Genomic DNA, 11,362 nt, shown 5'->3' on the forward strand with positions numbered 1-11,362 from the left:
ACACGTTTTCGTCTTGACTCTCCGGTAGAAACTTTGGGCACTCTTTGAGGTTCTATGTGTTGGTTGAATAGATGAATTTGAGATTGTGTGATGCATATCGTATAATCATACCCACGGATACTTGAGGTGGCAGTGGAGTATCTAGGTGACATTAGGGTTTTGGTTGATGTGTGTCTTAAGGTGTTATTTTACTATGAACTCTAGGGCTGTTTGTGACACTTATAGGAATAGCCCAATGGACTGATCGGAAAGAATAACTTTGAGGTGGTTTCGTACCCTACCATAATATCTTCGTTTGTTCTCCGCTATTAGTGACTTTGGAGTGACTCTTTGTTGCATGTTGAGGGATAGTTATATGATCCAATTATGTTATTATTGTTGAGAGAACTGGCACTAGTGAAAGTATGAACCCTAGGCCTTGTTTCCTAGCATTGCAATACCGTTTACGCTCACTTTTATCATTAGTTACCTTGCTGTTTTTATATTTTCAGATTACAAAAACCTATATCTACCATCCATATTGCACTTGTATCACCAGCTCTTCGCCGAACTAGTGCACCTATACAATTTACCATTGTATTGGGTGTGTTGGGGACACAGGAGACTCTTTTTATTTGGTTGCAGGGTTGTTTGAGAGAGACCATCTTCATCCTACGCCTCCCACGGATTGATAAACCTTAGGTCATCCACTTGAGGGAAATTTGCTACTGTCCTACAAACCTCTGCACTTGGAGGCCCAACAACGTCTACAAGAAGAAGGTTGTGTAGTAGACATCAAGCAGTTTCTGGCGCCGTTGCCGGGGAGGTGAGTGCTTGAAGGTATATCTTTAGATCTTGCAATCGCATCTTTTAGTTTCTTGTTTTATCACCAGTTTAGTCTATAAAAGAAAACTACAAAAAAATGGAATTGAGTTTGTCTCATACGCTTCATCTTTTTAATATCTTTCGTGAAAATGATGGAAAGGAAAATTGTGCCCAAGTGCTAGAAGAAGAATTACATAGAATGCTTGGCATAAAATATGTGAATGATGAGCATGATTGCAATGTTGTTAGTATGAATTCTTTGAATACCCATGATGCTAATGATATGCAAAGCCACAAGCTTGGGGAAGCTATGTTTGATGAAGATGATATTTTTTGTCCCCCAAGCTTTGATGAGCAAATTTACTATGATGAAAGCATGCCTCCTATCTATGATGATTATTGTGATGACACGTATGCTATAAAGAGTAATGATAACCATGAAACTTGTCATCTCGATCTTAATTTTCAATCACATGATAGTTATTTTGTTGAGTTTGCTCCCACTATTCCGAATGAGAAGAATTTTGCTTATGTGGAGAGTAGTAAATTTTCTATGCTTGTAGATTATGAAAAGAATGCTTTATGTGCTGGTTATATTGTTGAATTCATTCATGATGCTACTGATAATTATTATGAGGGAGGAACATATGCTTGTAGGAGTTGCAATAATATCAAGTTTCCTCTCTATGTGTTGAAAATCTTGAAGTTATGCTTGCTTTGCCTTCCTATGCCAGTTGATTATTGTTTCCATAAGCTGTTTGCTCACAAAATCCCTATGCATAGGAAGTGGGTTAGACTTAAATGTTCTATTCATATTCTTCATGATGCTCTCTTTATGTTTCAATTCTTATCTTTTATGTGAGCATCATTGAAATCATCATGCCTAGCTAGGGGCATTAAACGTTAGCGCTTGTTGGGAGGCAACCCAATTTTATTTTTGTTCCTTGCTTTTGCTCCTGTTTAGTAATAAATAATTCATCTAGCCTCTGGTTAGATGTGGTTTTATGTTTTACTTAGTGTTTGTGCCAAGTAAGACCTATAGGATCTTCTAGGATGATAGTTATTTGATCTTGCTGAAAATTCCAGAAATTTTCTGTTCACGAAAACAATTGTTTAAAATCACCAGAACGTGATAAAATACTGATTCCAATTGCAGCAGAGCAATAATCAAATTATCTAGGTCGTCCTATTTTGGAAGAAATTTTTGAGTTCCAGAAGTTTGCATTAGTTACAGATTACTACAGACTGTTCTGTTTTTGACAGATTCTGTTTTTCGTGCGTTGTTTGCTTATTTTGATGAATCTATGGCTAGTAAAATAGTTTATAAACCATAGAGAAGTTGAAATACAGTAGGTTTAACACCAATATAAATAAAGAATGAGTTCATTACAGTACCTTGAAGTGGTGTTTTGTTTTCTTTCGCTAACGGAGCTCACGAGATTTTCTGTTAAGTTTTGTGTTGTGAAGTTTTCAAGTTTTGGGTAAAGATTCGATGGACTATGGAATAAGGAGTGGGAAGAGCCTAAGCTTGGGGATGCCCAAGGCACCCCAAGGTAATATTCAAGGACAACCAAGAGCCTAAGCTTGGAGATGCCCCGGATGGCATCCCCTCTTTCGTCTTTGTTCATCGGTAACTTTACTTGGAGCTATATTTTTATTCACCACATGATATGTGTTTTGCTTGGAGCGTCATTTTATTTTCTTTAGCTTTGCTTGCTGTTTGAATAAAATACCAAGATCTGAAATTCTTAAATGAGAGAGAGTCTTCACATAGCTAAATAATTATTTAACTACTCATTGATCTTCACTTATATCTTTTTGGAGTAGTTTGTCATTTACTCATGTGCTTCACTTATATCCTATGAGTAAATGGTTGAATGAATTGAATATCATAAATCTGAAATTATATATGTTTCATATGCTTATCCCATGGGGAGTAATGACTTTACATATAAGAAGTAGAGGTGGTAAATTTATTGAAGGTTAGCAAATGTTGTATTGGTCACTTGAACAATTCATGAAAGAATATTGAAGGAAGAGAGATTTCACATATAAATATATTATCTTGGACATCTTCTATGATTGTGAGCCCCATTAATTATTTTCAAACATAAGCAAATTAGTTGAAGTTGGACAAGGAAGACAACATAATGAGTTATGCTTGGGTATATTTGTATAGAAGTTATATTGTTATGGATCCTCTAACATGTGGTGCTTGCTATTTAGAATCCTTTGCTAGCCAAAATATCTGTACTAAGCGGGAATACTGCTTGTGCATCCCAAAATCCTTGAACCAAGTTTCATCCATGAGTGTCCACCATATCTCCTATATGCGGTATTTACCTGCCGTTCCAAGTAAATTTGCATGTGCCAAACTCTAAACCTTCAAATAATAATCTGTTTTGTATGCCCGAATCGCTCATGTAGTGACTAGGGGCTGTCCGTATCTTCCATGCTAGGTGGGTTATTCTCACGATGAGTGGACTCCGCTCATCATTCACGAGAAAATGGCTGGTAACTGGGATGCCCAGTCCTATGATCAAAAGATCAAAAACAAATTCGCAAATAATTTTAAAAAAACTCCCCCAGGGTTGTTGAAAGTTGGACGGCACCCGTTGTTTCGGACAAGCCGTGGAGTGTGATTGTTGGTGGAGGGGGAGTAAAATCTTTACCTTTCTGCGTGGGAACCGCCTATGATGTATCTAGTATGGAAGATATTGGGAACTCTTGGTCATTATGTTGACAATGAAAGCATACCTCTCAAAATTATTTTCATCTCTGTTTTTGCTTCGAGCTCTGGCACCTCTACAAATCCCTGCTTCCCTCTGCGAAGGGCCTATCTTTTACTTTTATGCAAGAGTCAGTAGTATTCCTTCTTATTCCAACCCACTCTTTAGTTGGCAAGCATCATGTGATAGAAAGATCTAAGCATATATGGCCATCCAAATATATTAGAGCATGAATTATTATTATTGACATTACCCTTGAGGTAAAAGGTTGGGAGGCGAAACACTAAGCCCCTATCTTTCTCTGTGTTCGATGAATACTATTTGTTCTAAAAATATGCTTTGAGTGGTAGCAATCATGGAAGATTAGATGATAGTTGAGTATGTGAAGTTTGCTGAATCAAAGCTCTGACATAGACTCTTCCTGAAAATAAGATGAATTGCAATTGTTTGATGACTGAGAACATGGTTTGTTAGTTTTCAAGAAAGTTGATGATCTATATTTTAACATGTGAATAGTTTGTTACTTGATCATGAGAAGCTTTATGATATGAGCTACTGTTATGATGTATAATGATGCTAGAAAAGGTGATTGAAATTATCATTGATCAAACTTGTGCACCTGCTAGCATTCACACTTCATAAATTCTTTCTTTTATCATTTACCTACTCGAGGACGAGCAGGAATTAAGCTTGGGGATGCTGATACGTCTCCAACGTATCTATAATTTATGAAGTATTCATGCTATTATATTATCCATCTTGGATGTTTAATGGGCTTTACTATGCACTTTTATATTACTTTTGGGACTAACCTATTGACCCAGAGCCCAGTGCCAGTTTCTGTTTTTTCCCTTGTTTCAGTGTTTCGTGGAAAAGGAATATCAAACGGAGTCCAAACGGAATGAAACCTTCGGAAAAGTTTTTTTTGGAAAGAAAGCAATACAGGAGACTTGGAGTGCACGTCAGGAGATCAACGAGGAGAGTACGAGGCAGGGCGCGCGCCCACCCCCCTGGGCGCGCCCTCCACCCTCGTGGGCCCCTCGTGGCTCCCCTGACGTATTTCTTCCTCCTATATATACCAATATACCCTAAAACCTTCGGGGAACAGAATAGATCGGGAGTTCCGCCGCCGCAAGCCTCTGTAGCCACCAAAAACCAATCAGGACCTTGTTCCGGCACCCTGCCGGAGGGGGGAACCCTCACCGGTGGCCATCTTCATCATCCCGACGCTCTCCATGACGAGGAGGGAGTAGTTCACCCTCGGGGCTGAGGGTATGTACCAGTAGCTATGTGTTTGATCTCTCTCTCTCTCGTGTTCTTGAGGTGATACGATCTTGATGTATCGCGAGCTTTGCTATTATAGTTGGATCTTATGATGTTTCTCCCCCTATACTCTCTTGTAATGGATTGAGTTTTCCCTTTGAAGTTATCTTATCGGATTGAGTCTTTAATGATTTGAGAACACTTGATGTATGTCTTGCGTGGGATAACCGTGGTGACAATGGGTTATCCTATTGATTCACTTGATGTATGTTTTGGTGATCAACTTGCGGGTTCCGCTCATGAACCTATGCATAGGGGTTGGCACACGTTTTCGTCTTGACTCTCCGGTAGAAACTTTGGGCACTCTTTGAGGTTCTATGTGTTGGTTGAATAGATGAATTTAAGATTGTGTGATGCACATCGTATAAACATACCCATAGATACTTGAGGTGGCATTGGAGTATCTAGGTGACATTAGGGTTTTGGTTGATGTGTGTCTTAAGGTGTTATTTTACTACGAACTCTAGGGCTGTTTGTGACACTTATAGGAATAGCCCAATGGATTGATCGGAAAAAATAACTTTGAGGTGGTTTCGTACCCTACCATAATCTCTTCGTTTGTTCTCCGCTATTAGTGACTTTGGAGTGACTCTTTGTTGCATGTTGAGGGATAGTTATATGATCCAATTATGTTATTATTGTTGAGAGAACTTGCACTAGTGAAAGTATGAACCCTAGGCCTTGTTTCCTAGCATTGCAATACCGTTTGCGCTCACTTTTATCATTAGTTACCTTGCTGTTTTTATATTTTCAGATTACAAAAACCTATATCTATCATCCATATTGCACTTGTATCACCATATCTTCGCCGAACTAGTGCACCTATACAATTTACCATTGTATTGGGTGTGTTGGGGACACAAGAGACTTTGTTATTTGGTTGCAGGGTTGTTTGAGAGAGACCATCTTCATCCTACGCCTCCCACGGATTGATAAACCTTAGGTCATCCACTTGAGGGAAATTTGCTACTGTCCTACAAACCTCTGCACTTGGAGGCCCAATAACGCCTACAAGAAGAAGGTTGTGTAGTAGACATCGCGCCCCGCCGAATTCCGGCGGCCTGGCCGTCGAGCCGCCCACAAAGGTGAAGAAGAAGGCGGCCAAGGTGCCAAGGAAGCCGCGGTCGGAGTGCAAGCCGGAGGAGATCGCCAAGTTGGACGCGGAATCGGCAAAGAGGAGGGAACGGAGAGCGGTCGTCAAGGTCAATGCCGCCGCGGCCAAGTTTGCCGCCCAGCGCGATGCGATGGAGGCCGCGCGGCGCAAGGCCGCGGTCGACGAGAAGGAGGACCTCGTCAACAAAGCGCACGCCCTCCTCATGCTTGGCATGGGCCGTCCGGCCGGGTTCCCTGCAGCGGCCGTCGGCCCGGCGAGCACAGGCTCGTCGGTCGCCCAGCCTCCGCACTGCCAGTCGCCGACGTCGCGGACCGCGCCCATGTCGCCCGGCTTTCCTCCGCTAAGGCATGACGGCCAGACCCGTTTCTCGGGGTCGCCGGACGTGGGCTTGTTCGCGTCGTCCACACCGCGCCCCGCGGCCGTCATTGACCTCAACGTCACGCCTGGGTCCAGCAGCGGCGGCCGGCCGTCCGTCGAGATGCAAAGAAAGCAAGCACGGGCACCATGCCCCCCCCCCCCCTCGCGCGCGTCTTGTTTGACGGAATGCCAACACCAACGCCAACGGTCGACGACCCCTTCTACAACTATTCATTTTGGAGGCTGGCTGTGTTGCCGGCCGCTGGCTGATGCCGGCGATGGACGTGTAGGCCGCGGGCTCTGTTGCCGGTGTGATGAACTGGGGCGCTGGCCTGATGTGAACTAGGGCTTGGCATTTGAAAGTTGTTTCTTTTTTTAAAATTGACGCGGACAGGATGGGGCAAAGGGATGTGGCCGCGCGCTGGGCGCACGGCCACCGCATCCCCGGACACGCCCGGACACGACCCCATTCCACTACCCAAACGGACAGAATCCGGACAAAACGGACGTCCGTTTATGGTCGCGCGGTGGAGTTGGCCTGAGGCACCATCCGCCACCGCCGGCGTCGATCAACGAGTAGCAGGCTATCAATTTTGTACAAAATAAAAAGGGCAATAGATAAGCAAAAATGAACTATCTTCCCTTTATTTTCTTACTTGAGGTGTGTTCAATTTATTAGAGAACATAAATATATATCTACCTAGGTTCCTTTATCAATTCACGTCTTTGCTGGCGTTCCTCTTCAATGATGCTCAAATAATAGTGCATTAGTCTAAAAGTAGCGAAGTATATTTTAGTACTCAATAATACCATACGCTTACACATGCAGGCATCTCCACCTAACAAATTCAAGCATCACTGCGTCGCATGATGCTGCAGCAGTGGGGGCCCCCAGCTTATGGTTAGCGGTCAATTTGGTGGCCACTCATTAGTGGGTTGATGATAGTGCGACGGTTCAGAGCTCAGGCCAGGCCAGACGGGATGCATGCTATGCTAGCCAGATCAATCGATTCGTTCGTACACAGTGATTTTACATGGTTTTCTCCAAACCACGTACGTACCGCTGTCTGCTCCGCGTAGCCGGAGCTATCAGGTCGTCGTTCTCGGAGACCAACAGGCATGCGATTGTTTGTCTAATTCACATCTAGATGTTTTCTAAAGATGTCACATCTAAACTTTCACAAATAATACAGCAACAAGAAACAAAAAAAGCTGAGAAAAAAAAATCAGTTTGTCTAATTCACATCTAGATGTTTTTTTAAAAATGTCACATCTAACCTTCCACAAATATATAATGCAGCAATAAGAAATAAAAAAAACTAGGACAAAAAAAATAAACCACAAACAGAGTGAAAATCAGCTTAGATGTGACATAACTATGTCACATCTAGATGTGTCCTAAACAGACCCTTTTTAGACCACTAACATAGTGGACACAGGGTTAATTATGTCACATCTAGATGTGTTCTAGACAGACCCATTGGTGTCTGCACAAGGTTGATGGCCACTACCGGACATTCGACACGCAACGGCCCATCAGCCTTGTGCAGACACCGACCAGTCCTGGCCGGTTTCTCCACAATGTATATGCATGGGAAATTCCAGCATATTTCCTGTTGACATGAAAATAAAATGACATGACATAATCATTCTCAACATATGCCAAGTACTTTTTTCTTTAGGTTTTGATTGATATATACTGGTAGTATCACTGGTGTTTTTAAATTAGCACTGCGATTCCAGTGCTGAAGCCAGGGAGCAGTTGGCTTGATTGCCGCGTGAACCAAGAAGCGACTAGTTGACATGATTAATTTACCATGTTTCTTGTTTATTTTTACCGGTTATTAGTACATAATGAAGGTTAGGTACGAGTAATACATATATACTTCTCATTCAAAAAAAAAAAATACATACATCTATGATGCTCTTTTTTTTATGTTCCGCGGTGTTGCGTGCGCGATAGCCAGGAATGAACATGATTGCCCAAGCTTTGATTATGAACATCTTTTATTATGTTTGTGATCATTTGTACTTCCGGTAAATTTTTATAATAGATCAAATCTTTTTGCAAAATAATAATAATAATAATTGAACATCTTTTATTTCTGTGTTGGTTTCTTCATCATCGCGATGGATCGTGGGAAATGGGTACTAGTAGTTCGTAAAAACATATTAACTACAAGTGGCTTTTGTTATGGGCTTTGCTAAAAAGAAGTCTCTGCGCCCCACGTTATAGATAAAAACATCACCATTTACTCAAAAAAAAAAGATAGAAACATCACCACGACACAATCACAACCGAAAACGAAGGTCCATAAGCAACAAGAAAAGAAGAGGGAAACAAGAAAGGTCTCAGCTGAGGCCCAGCACAACAAGCTCGCGAAACCTAACTGGGCTTTTAGCTAGCGGGTTGCTTTATATTTGGGACAAACCTAACTACAGCCTAGTTCCTTCACGTTCCATGATGAAGCATGCCCGTTGCTCACGTGTTGGCATAGATAGATAGATAGCGACACTAAAAATATAGCAGCCCTGTTTATCTGAAAAGAGGGACCATATGTAGACTAGATGCCTGAAATTTTAGTGTTTCAGTCATATTTTATGTGCCATTCGAGTTGTATCTAGGACCACCGATTGATCTCGATAGTTGAATGCATTGTTTTTGAGGGGTGAAACACTTTATTCGAACTACGGCGTTTACAGGAATACAAAAAATGTTTGGAGTTGCTAAATACCAAATATGAGGCCCAACTTCTACTTTAGCAAGGTCATGGGCCTCATGATTACTTTTCCTCTTCTCATGTTTAATAGTTGCCAAAGTAAACTCTTCTGGTCTCCTGAATGATCTTGGTGCTAGGTCCAAGATAGGTACCATGCGCATGCTTTACCGTAGAACTATTATTTTTGAGATCCAGTTACCAGTCTCATACAAACTGTGTTCATGTCAAACAAAGAGAAAACATATATAATGTGCAAATTCTGGTGCATGTCTATGTTATTGCAACACAGATGCATGCGTTACAAGAAAATAAAAACTTATATTTAAAAATGGTGTGTATTAATTACGAAATAAAATGTCTGTTGCAATCACTGGTTTGGCACGTAGGTCGGTATTGCACCTTGCAACACACCGGTGCTAAACGCCTCCCCTGGCCTTTGGTTTAGCTAAACCATGAGAAACTTCATTTGCCTCCCGGTGCACACCTTCTGAACCTCTACCTTTTGGACGGTCCTAAGGCAAAACCAATCACATGAGCCCTTAGGCTATGTGTGTGTGTGCGCGCGCGCGCGATACACCATGTATGTCTATGTTCACTTGCAACATGTATTAAAAATTCACTTTGAGCCACCAAGTTCAGTTTGAAATGTCTAATGATCACTGTTGAGCAATATCATATTACGACAACAAGACTTAAATAGCAAATGGATCAAATTGTGATTACGTTAAATAAGAACCAAATTTCAATGACTCCATTGACAACAATTCTTTAGTCCTTACATAAACTTCTTCGGGTGTTTCTTGATGCAAAGTCATTAAGGAAAATATCAAGATGGAAGTTGTCCAAGACATCCATCTCAATGCAGCACATAGCCAAGCCATTCAATCTTTCTTATAACACATAAGCCTCCTCCAATTTCTTCAAAGCTGGTCTTATTTCGGGAGTTTGGTACCTGGTAGGTTTGCACATTGTTTATTCAAATCTCCCAATAAGGTTGGACAAAGGTTTGAGAGTCAGTTTAATTTGGAAGCCTCAAGTAAAATCTTCCATCTTTTAGTAGTATGTGAGAACAATACATATATCTGATTGTATAACCCGAAGAATGAAATAGCTTGGTATTAGAACTTTGGATAACATTCCAACGCATAAAGTTGTGAAAAAAGCAATTACTTTCAATTACAACTTTTGAAATTATGACCCTAACATTTAACATGCTTCCATGAATCATATTTGGTAAGTAGATGGATCGTAGATATTAGATGTACTTGCACAATTGTAGACACGTGTTGTGAGAGGCCAAGAGGGTGATGAGCTCGTGCCTCGAAGAGTCGTGGTCGTAGATATGATGTGAGGAGTCCGGAACCTGGCAGAAGGCGGTGAGGGCATCAGCGTTTGGAATCATGGAGCGATGAGATGAATCGACAAAGATGGTCGATGGAGACCACAAAATGTGTACTAGCATGCACTCATTGCATAATAAATCACACCTCCTCCTATGCTGAAACGTCTGCTTCGATCCTTTCCTTTTCCTACTAGACTATTAACTTGCATTCTTTTTCCTCCTGGTCTCAATCCTCCGACCCGTTGGACACATGCATATGATGGCTATCAATGATTGGGGGATGTACATCTGTCCTCCTTGCCCCCCCCCCCCCACAAAGCATCCCTCATAGGCGGTCGCCCCTCCCCTCTAGGCCCACCGCCGACCGTGTTTTCATGTTATTTTGCGCACTATAGTAAGCACTTACCTTCATGCTTGCAAATTTTCAAATTTTGCAATAATATCTGCACAATCACACTGGAGCACGATGGGATTGAGTGCAATCATGCTTATTCGCACCAAAAATGAACAATAAGATAGTCATTTGATGATAATGAAACTATTAAACAAGCAATTCCAACTATTTGAGAACAAATCATTGTAAACATCTCTATAGGTGACTACTTACATGTGTGATAGAAAATTATATACTCGAGAACCCACTATCAAGATATTTGTTAGACTATACAATGTAGATATCTCTGCCAAGATATTTAGAACCCTCAAGTGAACACTAACACATATCAGTATAAACTATAATTCGTTTAAGTGGCATAAACCATTCCCTGAGGGCATGTGATTATTTCCCTTTTAGACTTTTTTTCTTAGATCCTAGTGGATCCTCATACCAAAGTTTATAGGGGCAATGTTTACAAAAATAAAATAAATAATGTGTTGATCCCTGCAGAATGTTATTCAAATTGAGTGCAAGTATGTTTGCAGTTATGCTAAGTTGTGTAACAAAAACACTTTTCCTTAACATGTAACAATACTG

This window comes from Aegilops tauschii, chromosome 6, assembly GCF_002575655.3.
Source record: "Aegilops tauschii subsp. strangulata cultivar AL8/78 chromosome 6, Aet v6.0, whole genome shotgun sequence".
NCBI classification, from domain to species: Eukaryota; Viridiplantae; Streptophyta; class Magnoliopsida; order Poales; family Poaceae; genus Aegilops; species Aegilops tauschii.